Below are 17,039 nucleotides of genomic sequence, written 5' to 3'. Positions count from 1 at the left end.
AATTGAGCCTAACAAGATTAATTTTCCATAAATCAATAGAGCTAAAATCTATATTTCTCTACATTTCCTCAGTCCTATGTTGTCGTTCTGAATGAGAGATCACGGAGGACTGCTCTTTTGATCTTTTTTTCAACCTGTCAGATTTCCTGAATCCACAGTTCTTCTGATTGCCACTCAATTTCTAACAGAAACTTCAAGCTTGAACCACTGATCTGTGACGAAGATACAATCATCACAACACTCCTATTTTTCATGTTGTTCTTAAACTGGAGCCACATTCCATTTTTTTACTCCTCTTTCAAGGAGTTAATAGCCAAAAACCAGCTTTCAGTATTACTGTGACTTTCACGCAAAGCTATCAGTCTTATGTAGTAATTAAGCTTCTCAATATCCCTGTGACACTATGAAAATATTCTCATTGCACATGAAGGGAAACTGAGGCATACATATAAAGTGATTCACACAGGTGTCCTGAGAACTCTGCATCCAGCCAGAAAAGCACTGTTTTTTTTTGCTTTCCATAAAGACAGTGATAATTTCAAGTCACAGATACATACTTCATGAGCTCTGCAACACTGGAGACTATTCCTGATGAAAATATTCCTGCATGTGCCACAACGGCCAGTACTGAGACCCTGTAACTCCTCCTTCCTCTCTATCAATCAGCTTCTTGGAAAATGGGGATCCTAGAGGGAAACAGTTCTTCCCTTGGTTAGTGAAAAGATCAGCAGTCCTGGGATTTGGCAAGGGCCCTCACAACAAACCGCTGATTAGGAATTTCTTTCTAGTAGACTATCAGAAAGAAGAAAGAGCATTCAAATCTGACAAAGTGCAATTATGTTGAAATACTTAAAAACTATTGCAGAAAGCTACAGTTGCTTTGCTTTAAATTGGATTTTAAATGCTATCCTAATTGATTTAATCTAAATGGGAATGTATGGTTCACACTAAAAATAAGCAGGTATGGGCACAGGTGGGATTACATCTAAAAATGGTAAACTGTAATTAAAACTTTCTTGTTCAGTCTAGACCCTAATGATTGTAGAGCAATCCCATTCATCTTAAAGAGGAGATTTCTACTGCAAGAAGCAAAAGTAACTTGGCCCAGCAACCAGCCTGTGCATTCAAGTTGTTCAGGTGCAACAGAAAAAGTCCCACATTTTTGAGGCATTTGCTGCATAAGTCAGCATCAGATAATTATGCATGCGAACATATGTACAGAACTTGGAAAAGTCACAAGAAATCGGGTCGAAAGCTGTCTTACTACAGTTACATGAATTTTTCAAAACATATTTAAATTGTTATTTACTCTAGGGAGCACAGTGAAGCAAAGCAGCCATTTCAATTGTGGAGGTAAATCATATGCACTCTGTAGCCTTTCACAAAACCTTTTTCTTTTTTCTTTTTCAAAAAGTAATTTACATTTAATTAATTTTATCATTTAATTGTTACAGAATTTGAACAACATATGAAAGAATACAGAAAAATGCATATGTGAAAGTGAAAAGTAAGGAGAGACAGACATTTATGATAACCACTGCCATTTGGGGAAAAGGGGTTAATTCAGAAGGAAAAAAGCAGATGAAGTAGCCATGAAAAAGAGAAATTTGTTGCACATTTTGTGTGATAGCCCTTCTATAACAGACAGATCACTGAGACTTGTCAGCTAACTACTCATGTAGGAAAAAAAGGTGATTTTCATTTGATAAGGATTAGGCTTTCTAATAGTGTATAATTAGCATTAACTTTGAGTTTCCATGACAAACACAAAAGCGAAGACTTCCATTATGATATAAACATTTCAAATGTGAACATAATGTAATTCAATATCTATGTCTGCTACGGTCTTAACTCTTTCTAGTCAGGTTGCTTCTTTTTCCTTCTCTCTTTAGGAGTCTCTGACATGGTAAAGCAAATATCCACAATATATACCAGAAATCAGCAGCTGGAGTAGACTGAATGTTTTAGAAAACCGGTAACAAAAAAGATAACCAGGTAACAAAAAAGATTTCCAGGTCACTGGTCCCTGATTTGCAAGCAGTCAAAAGTAATTTTCATTAAGAACTGGTTTGATTTCCTCAATAAAACACTGTGATGGACTTGAAGTTTCACCTAATTGACTCAATGACATATTTCCAAAAGTGGTAAGCAGAAGTGGGATTTACTTCGAAATCCCTGCAAATTGAAGACAGTGGGTATTATGGCTTAATTATTCCTAGAGCTCCCAAAGGAGCTCTTTTTTTTTAAGTTCCTGCTTATGATGAGGTAAGACAGGATACCTGTACCACTATGGCCAGGGCTTCAGTGATTCTGCAGGCAGGTAAAACCATTCACTCCGGAATTGTCTGGTGTGGGAGCCCCTGTATTTAATTAATGAAAACAGAGAAGCTGTATTTAATTAATGAAAACAAAAAGAAGGTTATGGGTTTAGAGAGCAGTATGCAAGACTCAAAGTTTCCTTTCTGATCATTTACTACAGGCTAGAGCAGCAATCCAAGATAACCTGCTGTATGTGCTTATTTTGTGGTTATTCCCAAGCTTTTGTTTAATCTTATCCATGTCCAGTTGGGTCTGCCCTGCCAATTGCTTTAAGAATCCAAACCACACACTCAACCTAAGGAACGAGGTGACACAGTGCCTTACCACGACAGGAGAGCCCTTTCACTCTGATTTGTTGTCAGCCTGCACCATCCTTTTCTGCTTGCTTTATAATTAATGGACATACAGACGGAAACAGAATTAACCCACAGCCACTGCTGTTGACTTTCTCTTGAAGCACTCAGCGCTTCTGTGCTAGCTACGTGGTGACAAGGATGTGGAGAAGTGACAAGGACACTTTGATCAAGATATGCATCTTGTGTGTGTGTGTGTGTGTATACTATTATAATATAAAATAGGAAAAAAACATACAAGTAGCTTGATCAAAGTGGGCCAATGTTTGTCTCCTCATCAGTACACTGCCTGTAGGGTCTGACAACCTGTCAAGCTACCTGGGAGTGAGAAACTACCAGTGAATTTCACTGCAGGATATGCTCTGAAAGATTGCATTGCCTTGCTTATGCATCCTAAGTTTGGAAGAAATTATAAAGAAAACCTGAATTTTGCTATTCACATTACACGTTTTTCTTTAAATCTCAGCTTTATTTTACTTTTTAAAGAGAAATAAAGACTTCTGCCGTGGAAGGGAAAAAAGACTTATTTGATTGTGGAGAAACTCAAAATGGTCTCTTGGTGCACATGTGATAACTGTCTGTCTAAGATCTACCAGATGACACGAGGAGAGAAGTAGCTGGAGCTCCCTCAAGGGCATCAGAATAGTCCCTAACACATAACACTGCCAGTTTAAACCTCAAAGTACATGTTGATAATTTCCCATACCATATAATATAAGGAAGCTGCTCTTTAGCAGTTAAACATACATTGGAAGACAAATTAATCATGCACAAAAAATGCAATCCTTAGGAACCGAAGAAAAAAATATTTTTACCAATGCCTTTCAGTTGTGCTATCTACAGGAGTATTACTTCAGATTAAAGGCACACCTGTAACTTTGCCTTTCCATTTCATACCCATTTAGCAAAGTATTTCCGCTCAGCAACTTTGTGCTGATATTATCTGTGCATGCTCAGCTCTGTTTTATAATTCAGTTCACCATAATGTTTTAGAAATCTTACTGCAGCAAACATAAACCATCAGTTACTAACAATCTTTTCACAAAAAACTTTGTAAAAGTATATGAACTGAACTTTAAACTTACTTGAAAGGCAGAATTTTTTGTCCCTGGTATTTTTAGAACAAACAAGCTAAAAAGCTATGCACCCTATATGATATGTGACCCTGTGAAGATAGATAAAATAACTTTCTATTTTATGGCATTTACTTTGAAAATCTGATTAAGATAGATGTCTCTAGTTCGTAATTCTTCAATGTCATGTTGTCATAGTTCCCATCAGCAAGATGCTTTAAGGGCTTTCGATTAATATTGTATGCCAGAACTGAAATTACATCCTTTGTCGTTTAGTTCTTAATGGTGCAAGTGATATCTATCAAGTAGTGTTTTATGAAGCATGTGTGATTTTTATTACAGGCTGTTTTCACAAATCTTCTTCAGGTTTCATAAAGACTGTTCATGGTTCACAACAAATATGCCCTGCATTTAAAGTCATGCCATTCTCAAATGCAAAATAAAACTTGGATTTTTCAGTAAGGTTTATTAATAAAATAAAAACCTTTACTTAATTTAAATCTGTATATAGTCATCCTAATTAGCAATGCAAAAATATTACTATAAGCCCCTCAACTCTGCATGAGAACTGTATAATAAAAAAATCCCAAACAACAACAAATATAATAATGTATTATTTTCATAAGTAACAGGCTATGGTTGCCAAAACTTGTAAGTGCCTTAATTTTTAAAATGGAGGTGACATACATATAAATCAGATGATGCAACATGCCCCCATAATCCAAGTCCAACAGAGATTTTCACTTGCAGCATCCATCTTTGTAAAACAAGATGAATATAGTTAAAACATCTTAAATTTACTGGAAACCAGACAGTTGGGGCAGTTGGGAAGGAATCTTAGGGTTCGTTACTTTTGTTCAACCTGCTTTTTAATCAAAAATGTGCAAAGTCAATAAAACTTAAGTCTTAGAGGACACATGAACAGAACAGATTTTTCAAATATTTTTTTGTCCAAAGACAAAAAGAGCTTTCGCTTGATACCTAACATGATAAAGCAAATACACTGCTGGAAGAAATACTGCCCATTGAGAAGAAAGTGGGCATTTCTTCCACAGATGGTTGTTAAAGGAAAAATTTGAGGATTTACTTCTGAAAGGTTTATTAAATGTTGTTTCCAGTCTCTGTTGTTCACAGTGGGAACTGAACCAGCTCACTTTTAAAACATTTTTTCCATTAGCTGGAATCGATTCTCAAAGCATTCCAACATATTCACCTCCACCCTGCAACCTCTTTATTAACACCTTCAATACATATGTAACATGTAGTCTGTATTACGGGAGGCAAAATCTGTTTAATTTAAATACCATATAGTGATACGTGCTGTCTTGTCCATGGTACCATATAAGAGACCAGCTAATAGAAGGTAGTTACAAAACCGTATGGGGTGAAAGAACTCAGATTGGGAGAACAAATTCACCCAGATCAAGGAAAACCAGTGATGCTGTCATCCACAAGGTAAACATTTTAAGTAACAAAGTAAACTGAAATTTTGCAGGTTTTCCGCTGAGTTGAGGATGTCTTAATCACATTATGAAAGCTGAAACAAAGATAAATATTTCAGCTTCAGTGAAAAAAACTATAGGGGAACTAGTTCAGCAAACAACCTTCCTAACAGTGGCCTCTTTATCCCCAGAGGGATTTAAGAAGAAAGATGAAAAAAGAAAAGTACGGAAACATTGCTAAACTAAATTGAAATTTAATCTGCTGGGGTAACATACTTATGATCTTGCTTTACAAGAAAAAGAAATAAAAAAGATAACATAAAAAGCATGATGGCAGCTGTGAACATGGAATGAACTAGAGGTAACCGTGTACTTACAGTCCTGCTGTCATATTACGTGAACACCACCTCCTTCCACCCCAGGCTAACCTACACAGTAGTTAGCAGAGATACTAACAGACATTATCTCTATTCACTTTTTAGGAGCTGAGGTCTGTGAGACCAAACAAACCCCTCCAATGGTACAATGTTATTGACTGACTTCCAACAGTTTACCTGGAGATCAAACTGGGAAAAGATGTTATCACATGGTGAGAAATGACAAAAGCTTGCTCATTTGAGACACAAAAATGACATTCAGCTTACATTATGCAGCAATTCAAAATATAATAATGCAGCCTTCAGTGGTGTGCTCTTGGCCTGGCTTCCCCGCAGTGGGATTCAGATGTTTTTCAGGACTGTGGTCTCAGGTTTTTTCCCTGGAGGATAGCAGTCTCCCAGAACAATATTCCCTGTGGCAGGGGATCACCAAGCCTATAGGCTTCACTAGAAGTCACACTTGTTTCTATTCAGAATAGACTTTTCTGCATCTTTATAAATTAGATCATTCTTCTTCCTTGTTCAGAGTCATAACTGAGAAAGTTATGCAATTATTGCTAGCTTCGGATAATCTTCTTTGCTGATAACTCATGGAACTCAGTGGAGAAACAAGTTTTGATTTCACAAATTGAAGGCTAGCTTTTTAACCAGAGAATTCAAGTTTCACTGAAAGAGAACAAAAAATGAAACAAAAATGGAGAATTCTGGATGGAAGACTTTGTAGGGGAAGGAAAAACTCAGCTTTCCAAAATGCTGACAGGGGACTAGAGTTAATCTGAAAAATCTCTGAGTACGCAGCCAAAGCCTCCCTGTAAAACACAGGTAAACTTACGTGGAGTATCCCATTTCCTGATTTGCTTATCCAATTCCATATGTTTATACCAAATACAGAGAGCCACTGAATTTTGACTGCAAAAACTGTGATTTATAAATAAATGTTATAAAAAAAGAAGTACCATGCTTCATCTGTAAACTGAGTAAATTCCATAATCCTGAGTCTGGCAAAATGACAGTGTGTTAATACACGTACTCATTCCATACCACATGTTTAACTGGAGTGCCGTATGGATTACGCAGTTTGATGTATGACTTCTTAATAGATTTCCTAGCATTTTCAAGTATTACATAATTTTGGTTGCTATCCAAAATCATTAATACAAAGCGAGCTGTGACTGTATGTTTTTCTTTGTCTTCTGCTTTTATGTTTTTAACACTTCCAAGAAAAATTATTTGTCGAAGCTGTTTATTTTAGAAGCACAGTTACTACTGTACAGGTTGAAAAACCCCAAGCTTTCAAAATCTTTAACCTGAAAAAATACACTCATCATGATTATGTAAGGCTTTTAGCTGACACAACCACTGCTGCAAAAAACTGCCTATCTTCCCAATAAATAAAATAGCATCTGAAGGCTCTTTTACTACTTACTAAACTTGACTCCTTCTGACATATGGCTGACATGCGTGAAGGAGCAAACCACTAGATTTCCTCAATTCCAAGGGCCAGGAGGAAAATTCTTCACTGGTTAAGTCAACTGAATTTTTGTCATGGTCTTGTTAAGGTTAATGGTGTGTCCTGAACATTTTGTAAATTTACAAATCCAAAAGTAGTTTGAAAGGCTTCCAAATCAGTTCATTATAAGTGATGAAATTATTGACCAATTTCTGCATGCTCAGCCTTGTCTTGGAACACAAGGCTACACTAATAAATTCTGTGAAAGATAAGCCAGGAATGGGAAAACACAATATGAACTTCTAAGCACAAATAGGTGAGTTTGGATCATCAGATCTGAAAGAACTCAGATATGAGGGATTCATGTTTTGCTTTGGAGGAAATGAAAAAAGAACAGGGGCAGTGAGATGAAAAGAAAATCATGGGGGAAAAATGGTAGAATCGAACAGAAAAAAAATTGAGTGAATAATACACAGAGAAGATGCAAAAGTGAACAGCTAAGAGAAAAATTCTAAGAAAAATGAGAAAGCATATACAATTTTAGTAGAAAATCATCATAACCAAACTTTTACAGAAAACACAGAAGTGAGATGCCTACTTTACAGCCTTGACTTTTAAAAAAGGAGTTTAATCCTGGCCTTTAGAGTTAAAGGTAAAAATTCTTATAGACTGCCGCTTGGGCCTTAGAGCAAGAGAGAAATAAAGCAGTAGGTCATCAGATGAATTTTTGTCTCCAGATCAATTATCTGTTATCAAGTGTAAGGAATATGCAGATCAAGAAAGACAGGAAAAGAATAGGGAAATCAAGCTTCTGAAATGGATTTTAAATACTTTTTCTCCTAACTGTGTTAGGGAAGAGAAACATATGAGGGGGAGGCCTCCACAAGAGCAAACTGAGGAGCTATTGTTCTCTAATGACTTTAAATAAGCTTTTTCAGCTCAAATATGAATTAGAATTTTGCTCTACTTCCCTATGTTTAAAAAAAAAAAAAAACAAAAAAAAACCAAAAAACCTCAAACCCAACAAAAAACCTCTTGATTTTAGTAAGATATTACTCCATTCTAATGACAATCAAGTCTAGTTAGGTATCAATCAAAAGAAGAAATCCACTACAAAAGATTTCTTAAAAGAAGTTCTGGGTATCCAGTACAGCTGTTTCCCTTTTCAGAAGGAAGACAGAGTCATTAACCCTTAAATGAAACATAAGCTTTGAATTGCTAAGAGTTGAAACAAAAACCACCTTTCAGTCTGACTATCTCAGTTCATATAACTTATCAACAGAAGCCTCCCATAGATAGCACAGCATTCGAAGTACATCTATGATAATTTCAGAAGTATCAGTGGACACAGAGAGTGATTTAATTGGACATTTGTATGTGTTCACTGTTTACTCTGCAAATGCTGTGAATGACAGCAGTAAACTGAGCAGCTTCAACAGACTGTACTATAAATAATGATAATAAACAATTATGTCCAATAATAAAAAGTTAAGGAGGAAACTCCAGAAATATTTTTTTGAATGCACAAAACAGCAAATTGTGAAAATCAGTCTTTTTTTTACATTTAAATTCCATACCTATTTTCATAAATTACTGTAGTTGTGTTGCTGCTCCAAAGCGCCAAAGCTGTTTCCAGCAGGTGACCTTTCACATCAGTTTCTAGCTAAACTTTACAGCCTCTTGCCTGAACCAAGCTCCTTAAAAAACCATGGTTGATTCACTTAGTAGTAAGCTCTCCCTTTTAATAACACTGCTGTAGTTCTAAGACAGTTACTGACAGAACAGATAAAAGGTAGAGAAATCACAGCTCACAACTGCATCCTTTGATTTGACAGCTGGATAGTATACACATAAAGACCCCCCAAAAAAGCAGGGCTAAAATAAATGGTTTTGAAACAATGACTAAAGTACACAAATACGCACAAAGTAAATCACCGCCATGGTGCAGTGAAAAGTGATGAAATCCCCCATATACTGTTAGCAAATGCAAGTTGAATTCCACTATGGTCCTGCCTTTCAGGCAACAGCAGCAGCAAAAGAGATGTTACTGCTTCTTCTGGGGTAAGCTAAGGCTAAGTAAAATGATTCATTACAACTCCATCTCCTTCTGGCAGAATTACAAATTCTGCGTATTATTTAGTTCTTTAAAAAAGATTGATCCGAAACCTCCTAATAGTAATCTAATTTCTACATAAACAGAATTTAAGTTTCAAATGATTTAATGTGTGGAAAGCATGTAAACTCCCTTTATACCTAACAGCTGTCATTTCACCAGTAATAAATTTGGCAAAAATATTTATTGATATGCTGGGAGACTACTTACAAAGACAGCATGCTTGCCACATAGCACTGCTAATTCATAAAGCAAGCTATGCCCCAGTCAAGGGCGACAAGATCTTACACAGATACAGAGCCAGAGGAAATCTGAATGACTGGAGTCCCTGGAAACCTGCTGCCTTCTACTTGTGTGGATACACCCCTCTATTTCCAGCATAATCACTCCCCCCTCCTCTTGAACACGTTTCCCTGGTCCATCTTCTGCTTAAACTACCATATGGGAAAATGCCTTTCTTTTGTTCTTCTGCTATAACCCCAATGCTGGTGACAAGCAACCCGTGCGTGTGGGCGGCCCATGACTGCGAGGGAAACAGACGGTCTCAGGCTGAGAAGTCTGATATTTAACATGCTTTTATAACTACTACCGGGGGCTAAAACCAAACATATCAGGAGGGAGAATTGTCTCGCAGTAAGACTGCAGGAGTGTAAGTCAGGAAATCTTTTTTTATTCCTGGCACAGCCAGCGGCTTATGGCGTGATCACAAGCAACCGAGAACCTTTGTACGTCCAGCGGTCTCGCCGCCGAAGCTGGTTAACGATACCCGCCAAGGCGCAGGGGGCTGCAGGAATCAATCACGTGCCCAACAGCTCTTTGCTGCTCTGGAAATGAAAGACGTTCTACGGGTGAAGCTTGAACAGACGCGGCAGAGGTGAGTAAAGGTTCTCTGCTCTCACGCTGAATTCATGATGAAGGGCACACAGACCAACATGTTTGTGGAGAGGAGGAGGAAGGGTATGCTTTGAGTTCTGCTGAGGGGCGACCCCACACTGCTGCCAAAGTGGGGCACGGGATATTCAGAATATCAGATTTTTTCTGATATGGGTCAAAGTTCCCACCACTTTGCCACAGAGTGAGCTGTGGGTGGGGAACTGCATGCAACCCATCCCACCCTCCTCCCTGCTGCCCAATTTCCTGGGCTCTGTGCAGGTGTAAGTGTGAAAATTTCACCTGTGTACCCTTCCCCGAGGTGCAAGGTTTCACACGTTACTTGCGGCATTACAGGAGAACATTCTGTCTTCCACAAAGATGAATCAACGTCACAAACAAGGTAACATTTTCAGCAAAAGCTACTGGGTCGCTTTACAGTCTCAGGTGAATTAAATCTATTAGAGAGATTCACACTTTGGAAATACACATCTAAAGAAAACAAATACAAACAAGCAGTGAAGACTTTGAGGTACATGAGCTGCAAAAATTACCTCAGAAGCAAAAGCTTTTAGAAGCCGCAAACACAGACAATTAGTAACATTTCTGAAAGCTGAAAATCTGAATAGCTGTCAGCAACTCCACTAGCAAGTGTAAGTTATTTACAACAGCAAGCAGACAGATTATCAAGAAAACAGAAGCACTGATTAATTGTGTAGCCTAAACTGGCAATAAAAACAGTGTAAAGCCCTGTATGTGTGAATATTTATTTTTAAATAGGTACGTTTTGGTTCCAAGTTTTCCTCTTTTAGTTGTTACCATTTAATAATAATCACTGAATCAAACTGCTCTTTTAATTTTTTTAGAACCTTTAAAAGTAAAAACCTGACTTTGTAGGTAGCCTCAAAAAGACTTCAAAACTAAATACCAATGAGATACTCAATAGAGGCTAAGAGCTATTTTAGAGTTTGCTGCAACAATTACAGAATGAGATGCTTGCATTGCAGTATTCTTCCCCAACAGCACAAACTTCAAGGCTAGATTCCAAAATATTTTATAGGTCTCAGTAAAGTTTGGGTGAAGACCTTCTAATGAATTTTGGTAAGCATGGAATTCTTCATGGCATGTTACATGTATTATACACTCTTCTTTAAAGACAACTGGAAAATCTGAAGAATTTTCACATTCATCAATTTATATTCAGAACCTTTTCCAACTGTACAGGACTTCTCAAAAACGCAAGGAAGAATTTATCTTCAAAATACCTAGCCAGCTACCAGCCAGATCTCAATATGCTGGAAACCCAGACGCAAGAAGAAACTTAGGCCCTCATCCCACGACAGATGATGGATAGTCTGGAACCCAGCTGGCTGCGGTTGCTGGCATGCAAAAAGTCTGCCATTGGCCAACAGAAAACTACACGGATGAGCATGTCCTGGTTTTGATTAGCTCTGACAATAACCAGGGGGATCAGTCAGACTGGTAGGAAAGTATATAAAAGGAAGGCACTTTCAATGTCCCTGGGCCCCATGCTTCATTCAAGCTGAGAGACCTGACATACATCTTCATTGTTTCTTTCCAGCAGGACCCCTGTAGCTTCTTTAAGTAAATGCCAGTTGATTATTGTTTATCATGTCTCCAAAACATGAAGTTGCAGAAAAACATCAGATCTGGCAGAGGGATGATTTCTGCTTTACAACTGTTCGTGTTCAATCCTCACCCAAACGTAGGCCATGGGGACACTACCGAATATTCCTCATGCTGTGAGAATACAGACGAAAACTGTTTGCTTGGTCCATTAAAAGAAGTGACTCATACTACAGTGAGATGATGCTAGCTCTTGTCTAGCAAATCCCAAGAAAGAAATTTGATTACTGATATGCTGCTGCTTATGTCAGTGTGGTTTTCTGTAACAGTTACATGTACAGCTAATCTCGTGTCAGTTTTCATAGTTCCAGCCAGTCAACACATCAGGTTTGTGTACAACGGGATGCGTGAACCCCTTCTACACGATGAACTCTCCATATATTCCAAGTTGCAGCTGTACTTTGTACAGTTCATCTTTGCTGAACACAAAGATGTCAGACTTACTCCCCCTAGAGTTAGTGCTCAGGTGTACAATGGCCAGGGCTTTTGTTAGTACCAGTAGAGTCTCAATGAGCTTTTTAATATTTTTCTCTTCCTGATAAAACTAGAGGAATTCTGTCTGGTTACTGGTACCCATGCCATGAAAGTCAACCCCTGTTGGTGGGTGTCTCTTCTAGATCGGAAACAACTTTCATTGAACAGAGAGATGCTTTTTGAGTTTTCTTTTGATTTGTGCACACAGAACAAGAGGGAATGGCAGACATTTCCATGCGGATGGGTTTCTCTCCACTTACAGAAAGCATCCTCAGTGACTATCAACTAGTCACTTAAGGCCATTTCATTAAGGACTGAGCTTAAGCATATCCGCCATTCTTCTACTGTACTTATCTTTTTTGGTAGTGACAGGGAAACATGCTCACACACAAATCATTACGGAGCAAATAAAAACTTATTTGGAAAACAAACCTCAAGAACGAATATTCAAGAATGCTACTAAGTTCAGTCTCACTGTTACGACAGTAAGAAGGTCGCTCTTGGCCTGAAGTTTTTTTTCGCCCTTACATAGGAACACATTAAGGAGCATGTGGCTCTAGGAAAGGCATCTACTCTTACAGAATAAAAGAATAAATCATGTTGTCTTTCACATTTGCAGCGCTATTACAGCTCTTGGAATATGAATACTTTGCACTGTACTCTAGAAATCTGTGCATATGCATGCAAAATTACTGTTAATAAAAATATAAACATGTGTCAGATGTACATTTTAATACTACTTTATGAAGATCTATTATACTTGTGACATGTCCTTGGTGTTTACTAGAACTCAAGTGAGAAGTTACTGTGTCTGGTGTTGTCTGTGATAATTTACATCTCCCTAGGGATAAGGGTGCTAAGCTTTCTTCAAACCACTTATTTTTGGCATCAAAGCTGAGCAATTACAGCTATGTCTCACACTTTGTCTTTTAAAGCTGTGGCATATTTATTACTTGTAAGAGGAAAATGACTCCTGCAATGATGTTTTAAAATCCCTGGGTTCAGACAAAAACCAAAGTGCTGGCTATAAATGACAAAGTTAAATTTGTATACAGCTCCTATCTCTATGGCATGTAAGTACAAAATCCCCAGGCAGAAAAGTATTCTTTTACTGCTCTTTCTCTTAGCAGGACAGAGGCACTATGGACATTGCAGTCAACAATTTGGAAAAGCTTTGACAAATATTTTGCTTCTGTACTAACAACTATTGGCTATTGATGTAGAAGTTATTATTTAAAATTCAGCTGCAGATATAAGGTGCAATGGTTAAGTTGCAATCTCTGGAACTACAAGAGTAGCTAATGAGAGCTTTAGACTTGTAACTTGTAAAATCATAGACTTAGTCCTGCATTGCTCATGCCTAACACATTAAAGCAAAATTCACAGCAGCTTGGAAAAAAAGACCTCAATACACTTAAGAACAAAACCAAAACTACAATAACCAACTACGTGCATAAGGGTAATTAGGAAATTGGTCTTCAGCTGCAAAACAAAAATGTAACACTGAATGCATAAAGCTGTCTAGTAAAATATATTCATTGCATCAAATGAAGGATATGATAATTACAAGTACTTTCCATAAATCTGAAATGTAATGTAATAGAAAATAAACAGCCAATAAAATATGAAAAATTTGGAAAAAAATAACTCAAGCTATTACTTCTGAAATACAAAATTATATTGGTATCATTAATCAGTTCAGAGTGTTGCATTAATGAATGGAAATTACTTCCTTGTAAAGTGTTTCTTTTACTAGGTAGTTTCTTCTACAGAGGCAGTGTGTCTCCTTTCTACATACGGAGTAAAAGAACAACAAAAGAAAATATCCATAGTTAAAAAAATTAAAGGAGTATATATATTTGAAGGATTATAATACTAAATGTGAAACCCATTCTGGTTTTCTTCTTTTTTTTAAAAAACTTCTTTATGTGATTGATTGTCAATCTTGAGATGCCCTGGGTAATTCACATTGTTCTGTTACACAGTATCTTATTGCACCATACATGTAATAATGACATACTGAACATATGGTTGAGAAATTCCTAGACTGATAAACTGATTTTATAATCACAAGCAAAATTCTCACAAGTTTATAAAATATGAGAGGAGATGAAAAAAGAAAGTTATTTTTCTTGTGCTTTAATAAAATAAACTTAAATATTTCCCTCTTTTTTTTTTTTTTTTTTATTTCCTTCTTTTGAGAAATAATAGCCTCTAGGCAATGAAATCCCTTAAAAATGCAAACATCTGGGAAAGGAAGAAACAGAGCACAATGTCAAACGTGTAGAGACAACCACTCAGACATGTCAAGGATGCTTCTGCTAGCATACAAGGGAATTAAAAAAAAAAATGAAGAAAGAATAGCGAAGGATGCTTAAAAAAAAAAAAAAGAGAGAAAAAAGACTAACAAGGGGAGGACAAAGGCACCTATGAAGAACTTCTGTCCTAGGACATAAAAGCACCAGCTATCCTGTTCTTGCAATTTGCTTCAAAGAGCAATTCTCTTTTTTTTCTGACCACATTCCAGGGTGCCTCAGAACTGTACTGCCCATATATTCTTTTCTTTAAACTGGTCCCAACCACACTACTAGAGCTTTGGAAAAGATGCCGGGGTTGGTTATTGATGCCACAGACACCCATCTGCTCCGTGTTATGATGCCAGCTAATTCCCTCTGACCACTCAAGCCCTCCAGAAAGCACCCGCACAAGCAGAGGGCTGCACTGCAGGGCTGCCAGCCTCGTGCTTGGAGGGTACGCGGCTGCACATCAGGCCCACTTAGATGCTGCTGGGTGACTAGTTAGGTTGCTGGGAGCACGGATATTAAATTATTTGCTGGGCAAAATGAACTACTGAGCTTTCTCTCAGGAGATACATAGCTCCTCCACTCCAGAAGGCCTCTCAGGTGTGATCTCACTTGCATGCAACGTGGGAGTCACCAAGGCAGCGGTGTGCATCTACGCACAGTAATTTTTTGCAAAAGCTTCCAGCCACTAGATAAAATGATGACTGCTTTCCCCAGCAATTCTTGTTCTCTTTTGTCCATCAATTAATCATTCATCTCGCATGTAGACACAAACGTATCACCACCATTGCAATCACATCCTGATGTCACCCTAATAATTATGATTCTTCCACTTATGCAAAAAGCAGTCTTTTACATACAGCAATGCTGTTGAAGTCCTACTTGCTGAATGCCTGTTGCCTCTGGAATAAAAATACTTTCTCTAGTGGGACTACGTGAGCATGAAACACTACAGAGAACACAGTTCCTAAAACTGCATTCAACAATTCATTTATTATCATTAATCTTGTCAGAGAAACCTGCAATTCCAAACTTGACTTTTGTCTGTCAAAAAAATCTGACTTTTAAAAAATCATCTAATAACATTAACAAAATTCCAGGGGGAAAAAAGCAAGATCCTTATTTCTAAAACATAATTCATTTCTTTATCAATTGTTGCTACTAAAAATTGCTACTTAAAATCCAGCCATTTGTACAATACTGTGCATTACAAGCAGAAATATGAAACTATATAAAGTGGAAATAAAAGAGATGGAGAAAGTAGTTGGGTAAAAGCACAGATCCAGATGTTAACTTTCATACAGTGAGTGTAAAGACCCACTTGATATCAAACTCACACATTAAAGACTATGGTATTTCGGGTTAAGTGGGAGCATCTCACTAAGAAGTCTGAAATCAGCTACTCTCTATAGCAAAAGTGGTAACATTTTTGGAAATTAGCGCCATTAGTGGTGGCAACAGCTCCCTCATTTCTGCTTTTAATCCTCTTATAAGGATATTGAGGTATCCAGGAATATCTGAGTTCCCTGGGGCAGGACAAGTAGTCCAGCACCCAAAAGGTTAAGATTATCCTGCACTGTTAAAACCACCTGGGACTGATACTATTCTGTATCTTTATCTTCCATTGTCCTCTCTGCAACTGCAAATTGGCCCAATAACCTCAGCAGCCATCAAGAGAAAATTCTGCTGGGGTTTTTTTGATCAGTTTTCATCCCTTCTAACAGCTTTGCTGTCACAAGAGCGTAAGAGGGATCAGAAGCAGGCAGGATGTTAGTTTTCATCCCCAATTATAAATGAACTGGATTTTCTATAAGCGTTTATGTTTGTGTTTTTGCTGACCCTTCTACAGATGGCTGAAATATTCTCAGAACAGAAAAGAAGGGTTAAAGAAAATTCTGGATAACGGGGGCCATAATATGGATAGGAAGCAGGTTTGGGTTTTTTTTTGTTTTGTTTTTTTTTTTTTTTTTTAAATACATGCTGCATAGCTTTCCATTCCTTTAATGTGAAGACACTAGTACTAAAAAAGAAATATGACACAGTTATTTTAATTATGTAAAACTGTAATTGGCATTTATTGGGTAGGGCTTCAGAGGGATAGGAGCATGGGATGGAAAGCTGATTTTTTCATTACATAGCTGCCCCAAGGCAGATACATTCTGAACAAAGCACCTTTTCATGAGATATACCTGTCCCATGGAGAGAACAACAAAGAGAATGAGGAAGGGGAGGTAGGAAGCCTGAACAAGTAGAGAATGATATGAAAAGAGTCCATTAGAAGAGAGAAAAAAGGATAAAAGAGAAAGTAGGAAACGGGATGGAGTGGCATGGTATGGTCTACTAAAGGTTAAATGACTTAATAAGAAAACGAAGCCTTCAAAGGAGAAGGGGCAAAAAGAGGGAAAGGACTAAATTAAAAGAGCACACTTAAAGGCTGAGAAGGATTAAAACTAAGATGGAACAAGAGAAACAAAACCTCAAATCTCTCTAAAGAATGTGAAGGAAAAGGCAAAACCCCCCCATCCATGCATACAGATCACTTCAGGGAGCAAAAGGCTTGTGCCCATTTGTGTCTCTTGTATCGTACATTTGACTATATGGCATTCCTCAGCACTTCT

At 37.5% G+C, this 17,039-nt stretch overlaps 1 protein-coding gene across 9 annotated transcripts in view; it reads right to left on the bottom strand.

Moving 5' to 3' along the window:
- TENM3 (teneurin transmembrane protein 3) overlaps positions 1 to 17,039 on the bottom strand; it is a 1,343,701-nt gene that overhangs the window by 141,047 nt on the left and 1,185,615 nt on the right. The window contains exon 1 of one of the 9 annotated variants that reach the window (XM_032988413.2): positions 2,280 to 2,290. The exons of the other annotated variants lie outside the window; for them this stretch is intronic. The gene's annotated coding sequence lies outside the window, so the exon portion shown is untranslated. Of the gene's footprint in view, positions 1 to 2,279; positions 2,291 to 17,039 lie in introns of those variants that run through there. 9 annotated transcript variants of the gene reach the window in all.

The sequence above is a fragment of the Tyto alba genome, unplaced genomic scaffold (genome assembly GCF_018691265.1).
Source record: "Tyto alba isolate M040663 unplaced genomic scaffold, T.alba_DEE_v4.0 Super-Scaffold_6, whole genome shotgun sequence".
In the NCBI taxonomy this organism is placed as follows: Eukaryota; Metazoa; Chordata; class Aves; order Strigiformes; family Tytonidae; genus Tyto; species Tyto alba.
This window is presented reverse-complemented; position numbering and strand designations above follow the sequence as displayed.